We start from the raw sequence: 6958 nt of genomic DNA on the forward strand, positions 1-6958 counted from the left end.
CACTTGGGAAGGCGGCGGCCATCTTGCTTCCATCAGGAAGAGATCCTGAAAATAGAATGGGTGCTAAAGACAGCAGAGCAGGTGGGAGGAACTTGGGCAGGTGCATCACCACCTCTGTGCATACATTTCATTCCTTGTAGTTTGGGCCAGCGTCTTCTGTCTCCTGAAGCTCAAATCTTTCTGACAGATGCCCCTTTTATGAAACTATTCATGGTCATTATTGTCATCCTCCAATTCTTCCCAGGAGTCCCCCGTGAATGTGCAGGAAGTCGTAGAATATTAAACACTGCATTTCTGTGTTCACACGTCTCCCTCCCCCTGTGCCCCAGGCACATGGTGACAGTGCCAGCACTGCCCCTGGCAGGACACTGTCAGAGCCGCTCAGGAATGCAGTCAGGGAGGACAGCACTTGTCTGGGAAGGATAGCCGCTGAGGATTTCTGGCAGAAGATTTTGGGAAGAAAGACAAACTCACATAATTTCCAAGCTTCCAACAGAGTCCCTGATCTAGTCTTCCCCAGGCACACACTTTAGGTTACTGTGCTGACACACACACTTTCATGTATTCATGGCCATCATTGTATCTCTATTTTATCTGGAACTACTTAAAGGTGAGGATTTTATCTTTGACATGTGTTCCCAGTATTTAAGACATGGAAATTTAAGCTATGTGCATTCAAGAAATACTAGAATTCCTCCCTGTTTGCATTATAAGAAAAGAGCTGCATGACCCAATGAACCCCTTGCCCCTGTATCAGTCCGGGTTCAATCTGGAAAACGGAAGCTGTGGTAGGTTTTCCACCAAGACATGGGAGGGGAAGTAAGGCTTGTACACCGTTAGAGGGGCTGGGTAGGTAAGGGGTAGACACAGGCTCCGGGAACGTCTGGAAGTGCAGGAATCTCCAGGGAAATCTGGGCTGGGCTGCCAAAGTGATTAAGCTGTTTCTCAGGACAGCACCCCCACCCCACCACGCACCCCAGCTGCCAAAGACCCCAGTGACTGCCTGTCTGCCTGTACCTGGCGCCAAAGAAAACTGGCTTCTCCATCCTTACTGCCTTGGTCATCTCATGGGGGCGGGGTGGGGGGGTGCCTTCACTGGCCAGATCTAAACCAGAAGAACATAGAGAAAGAACTCCTGAGGAATGAGGTTCCCGGTTTTCCTCTGAGACATGGAGGTGAATTGTGGGTGAGGGCATAGATATTACAACGAAGCCGAGTTGTCAAGAGACCACCCAGGGGCACCTGGGTGATTGAGTGGGTGAAGTCTCTGCCTTGGACTCAGGTCATGATCTCAGGGTCCTGGGATTGAGCCCCGCATTGGTCTCTCTGCTCAGTGGGGAGCCTGCTTCCCCCTTCGTTCTGCCTGCCTCTCTGCCTACTTATGATCTCTCTCTCTGTGTCAAATAAATAAATCTTTAAAAAGAAAGAATCTATTTCTTAAAAATAAAAAAGGACCATCCAGCTACCCCCACCCATATATAAATAGGAAGTAAAATCAAAACAAAAGTGAAGAGCAATTGATAAATGACTCTTTATACCAACGACAAGAGAATTCTAGCAAAAGCATTTGATATTCAGGGAATTGGGTAAGAACGAAGACTTTTTTTTCCTATTAAATAATTTCTTGCTCAAAACTCACTCAGGCACCTGGGATCTGACGCTGCAGCCAGATATAGCAGCATCGATCTCACTGACACTTTGTTTAGAAGCTTGATCTGGAGCAGCTTTCTGAAATCTGCAGTTCTAAAAGCTGATACAATTCGCTAAAAAGCTACACATTTGCTCTCAGGAGCCTAAGTACACAGTAAAATGACAGAAACAGTTTCAACCAAGAAATTAACAAACTTTCTCCTCTTGATTTCAGTAGGAAGAAAGAGCTTTGGAGGAAAGTGGCAACGCTGCTAAATTTACACACGCATTCACACCTACGCACTTTTCGCCTCATGATCATCACAGTTAGAGCTAACCTGCTTTTCTAAGACGAGCCTGGGAGGAGGGGGAAAGAACAGCTAATTGACCAGAAACAAAATGTGTTATGCACCAAAGACTGTGGTGTTTCTAGAGGAAGCCTGATGCTTTGGTTAAGAGGAGAGGCCCAGTTATGGACCCAGCCTCTGGGAAACCACCAGAGAGAAATCTGCAATCCCTTTGGTGCAGGGGTTTCCAAAACTTTCTAGGTTCCTGCATCGCCTGCCAACACAGAAAAAAGCCCTGAGAAGTTAGAAGTCCAGAGAAACCAGTTTGGGTATCTCCGCAAGGTGATGACTTGCTGGAAGCTCTGGTAAAATAGTGTGGAGCTGACAGGGAGAGCATGAAAGAAAAGGAAGTGTGGGGGCAAGTACTTGTTTTCCTTATCCCTCTCACACATTAGCACAGGTGATTGAGAAAGTACCATCCGTGCGTGTGCGTGTGTGTGTGTGTGTGTGTATGGTGGCAGGCTAGGCTAAAATATTGTTAATGACATTCTATGTAGTAAGACCAGAAACATGGTCCTACAGGCAACAGCTTTGCCCACAAGCCAGCTCTCAGACTGGAGCCTTGGTTCCCAGGGCCTGGCATTGGCAGCACGTCTCTCATTCCACTTTTGAGAAAGAAGAACTTCTACTCACCTCAGTACCTTCTACCCTAGTCTGGATAGCCACAGCCAGGATTGGGGCCAGCTGCCTCCTCCTTCACTCCCATTCTCCCTGAGGGGCGCCATCTTCTGTCATCTTCCTAATGTCACTTACACAGCGACTCCACTGTCCCTTACCCTGGCGTCCATGCGCCTGGCCGGGTGAGCTGAGCACAGTCTGCCCGGCCGACCGTCCCCATCGGCAGCACCGCCTACTTGCTGGCATTGGCATGTGGCTGCTCCCAGGGACAGCAAAGGGATGCGGATTGAAATGGTTCTCTGGGGTTTTCAGTGTAGTGCTCTCTACCTGTGAGATTATTTTCCCTTTTAAATAGTAGAAAACAGGAGTCCATGGAAGAATATCCTTCAGGGCTTAAGAGGGGAAAAGTCTGATTTAGGTATGAGGAAAAATTAGTATATTGACAAGCATGACCACATAGTATATTCAGAAATTTGATATGTAATGAATCTTGTGTGTCATTCTCTGAACTACAAATGTTAGGGCTTCTTACACTAAAAGAGGAACCTTATCCACATACTCAAGCCTTGCAGTGCACTGATAACATGTTCCTTTAAGGGAAATTAAGAGATCTGCCAAAAGAAAATAAAAGATCTGCTTTGGACCAAAAGAATAGCAAGACAATAACTGCCATACTGTACAGTTTTCAAAGCAAATTATTTTCATAGGAATTATTTATACTTTGTATTAACATTATTGGTTTAATTTTTTTAAAGGTAGTATTATGAAAATGGTCATAAATATGTTATCTTGGTGCAATATTTCATCTTCATCTTCTTCATCAGATCTTTCACATCTGGCCATTGGTATATACTGCATGCCCTGCTGTGCAAAGTCCCAGGGGTAGGAAGAGGCCAAATGAGTGGTGAATCTTACAGCATAGAGATTGTTTAGTGAGCATGGGATGCCCTCATAAGTCTGTCCCACCCATTGAAATATGGGCCACCATTCAAGAAAAGGATGCTAGATGGTGAATAATACGGTGCAAAGAAAATCGACTCTGGAAAGCCACTCTGCATGCCCAGTCTGTGACCCTCACCTGTGTGTGCTCAGGATAATGCAAAAGGCCTTGGCTGAGGTAAAATGATCACAAGAGAAGTCAGGCTGTGTGTCTGCTCAGCTCTCTCAGTGACACCTGGGAGTCAGCTCTTCCTCCCCATACCCCACTCCCTCACCCCCGGGACCTTGGTTGTACTTACAGAAAGCTCATGGTGCTGGGAGGCCTGGTGCTCTGCTGAGTGATTTTTCAGGAGGTGCCAAAGGCCCCTCAGAACAAACTGGGTCTTGAGGCGGCCAGGGCTTTCATCCTGGCCCCAGGAAGTACTACCTGTGGGGGTTACTTTAGATGAGTTGTTCACTCTCTCTATTCTTCAGTTTTCCTCACTTGCAAAAGGGGTACCTAGTGGGTGGGTTAATATGAGGAAACTGCTTGGTGCAATGTCTCCCACGTGGTAAACACTCGATACGGAGAATACCACTGTGACTTACAAGCCCTGTCTGCCCGCAGCTTACAATCTAGCTGACGAGTGAAAAACCCACGAATCCGTCTGAAAACACGTGAGACTTGCAGGGCGCAAGCCCCAGAAGAACTAAAGAGAAGGAGAGAAAAATGAGGGTATGAGCTGGTCTGGCAGTCTTTGTGGAGAGTGGGATATGGTAGGAGCTTCAGAGAATGGGAGGAAGGTGATGAGACGGAAAAGAGAAGGAGAGGGATTCAGCAGGGGCTGGGGGAACCCAAGCCTGGGGATGGCAATGACTGCCGAGGACTGCAGACGGGGAGAAACCAGCCAGCGCAGAATAAGAATCAGAAAAAATGGTACCCAAGGTGGTAGAGAAGCAGATGCCAAGGTCCTATTCCCAGCTAGCCACCAGCCTCCTCCTGAGGAGTTCTGAAAGGACGCTTTCGGGGTGTGAGTCTCCAAGTGTTGTCCCAGACCAGCAGCTTCAGCATCTCCTGGAAATCTGTTAGACATGAAAATTCTCACCTCTCCCCACACCCCCTATCCTGCCGTTGGTCTCTGAGACCCACTGAACCAGAACTCTGGAGGTGGGGCCTCCCAGTGATTCTGATATACAATAAAATCCGAGGACCACTAGTGGAATAGATGGCAAGAAGACCTGTGTTCCCACCCCGTCATTTCTGCTCAAGCAGGTGCCCCTCCTGTGGGCAGCCCCAACACAGACTGGTTGGGGGCCATGCCTCAAACACATTTTCTTCCGCCTGAAAGAAAAATTCCAAAGGATGAGCCATGAAAGTGAAGAGCACATCCCTTCCATCTCAGGCGACTTTCAGACATCTCCTCCCAGAACCTGCCACTGACATCTGGGAGAGAAGAGACTCTCCAGCATCCTATAAAGTGCATCTTGGGCCATGAATGGCTGCGGGAGGATTTTGACTGATGGCTGGTACATTGTGGTTAATAAGTGCTTTATTTCCTTTCAAGGATCTATATAGAAAACTTTATCATGGAAGGTATTGTAATGATTTAGATCTCTCCAGAATAGAAAGAGCCTGCAATACAGCCTTCGATCCAGTCTGATCCACTTAAGAAACTGACACTCTGATGGTTTCTTGAGACCATCCAATTCCATCAGCCTCATGAAGACCTTTGTATTATCACTGGCTACTAAAGCTTTTTAGTCCTTATTAAACGCTAGTCTTGAGCAGGTGGCCATTTGGAGGATGGAGTGTGCTATTTGCTGGTAAGAGCAAACAAATGGCTCTTGGTTATAAAAAGGAGCATTTGTGGGAGGTAGAGGTGATCACGTGACTTCCTCAGGAAGGAGTTCTAACATCTACTGTAAGCACTTTTGCACATTTAATTTCAAAATGCAGGTGATAAAAGAGATAACATACATTTATTGGATTCCTTCATTTACCTTAATGAATAATTTGGCAATAAAAACACAGAGACAAGTCTAGATTCATTCAAGGGTCTCCTGCTTCTGAAAGAAGTCCAGAGTATTTTAAATTGCATTTTTTTTTTTTGTCTGATGCATAAAATGCTTTTCACCTTAGACATTGCTGCCTTCCAGAGGAGTATCTGAAATAGACAGGGGTATGGTGGGGGCGCCAGAGGACAGAGAAGAGGGCAACAGTACTTAGAGCCTCAAATTCCCACACCCTCTATTGTGTAGGAAAAGGAAAGCCGTTTATTACGTGTCGCTGCAAAACCTTCATCGAAAGGCCTAGAGGGAATTACAGGCATCCCTGTGTTCCTTGTCCAATTGCCCTCCCTTTTTGCAGCATTGGAAATCTATACAATTTGACAAACAAGAAATTAAAGCAGTGATGTAAAACTGGCCTCTGAAGCTCCTTCGATTTAAAAATTCATTGCCTAATGGCTCGGATAGACCGGGACGTTGTTTGTTGGTTAATAAAAATTCCAAACAAAGTTACGTAAACTGGATCCCGTGAACCAGGACATACTCTTCAGAGCTGAGACATTGGGAAAGAGAAAGACAACGCTTTCCGAAGGGTCCTTCGCTTCCACTCATCAGATCCAACCAGTCGCCTGAGCCCATCACGTCTCCCTTGACACTGATGTTCTTAGAAGCTGCAGGTGTGACAAAACAAGTTTCTGCTTCAAAGTCCTCTCCTCTGAGAGACGTCAAAAGTGCTAGTCCCTCCCTGTTTCTCAAGTTTCCTACCTTGCTTTGTCTTAATCATCATCACAAGTTTATAGTTTATTATACTCCCTTCTATCTAGTCTCTGGCCCTACATTAATGTAAGATCCACAAGGGTGAGAACATTGTTGAATTCACAGATCCTCTAACAGCACAAAGCACATGGTAGACCCTCAATAAAAATATGATAAAAATAAATAACAGAATCGTTCATCCCCCTACCCCTACCCCCAGGGAATCCATGAATCCTGTTGCTGTTTTTCCAAGTATTATGTTTAGTGATTTAATAAGCTTAGCTTTCTGGAAGTTTGAGCTGAGAGTGAGAGATGAGACTAAATCAGAAGCAATTGGAAAGGCTCAGGAAAGTTGGGTCCCAATGGGAAAAGACCAGCCCCAAGGCCTGTCCATCCTTAGGGCCATCTTGCAGACAGTGGAGATTGGCTAAGTTATGACAGTTTGTGTTTGCTTTTCATTTATCATTCACTCAAGTACTTATTGAACTACTCCACTAACCTATCTTTTGAGCCTACCATATGTCAGACAATGCTGGATGCGCGGAGCACACAAATACTTGTTTCACCATTGTTTCCTCTTTGGGACCACGCATTTGATTTCACACACAGGTGACATTTGAACAGAGACCTAAAGGATAAGTAGAAGTTCTCCAATAAATGCTACCGTTTTCCAACTCTCTCTC

General features: G+C 45.9%; 1 pseudogene; it reads right to left on the reverse strand.

Moving 5' to 3' along the window:
* Positions 1–2846, reverse strand: part of LOC123387823 — a 40899-nt pseudogene extending 38053 nt beyond the window's left edge.
* Positions 2847–6958: the final 4112 nt, after the last annotated feature.

The sequence above is a fragment of the Mustela putorius genome, unplaced genomic scaffold, assembly GCF_011764305.1.
Source record: "Mustela putorius furo isolate JIRA1106 unplaced genomic scaffold, ASM1176430v1.1 tig00003863_pilon_pilon_pilon, whole genome shotgun sequence".
NCBI lineage: Eukaryota > Metazoa > Chordata > Mammalia > Carnivora > Mustelidae > Mustela > Mustela putorius.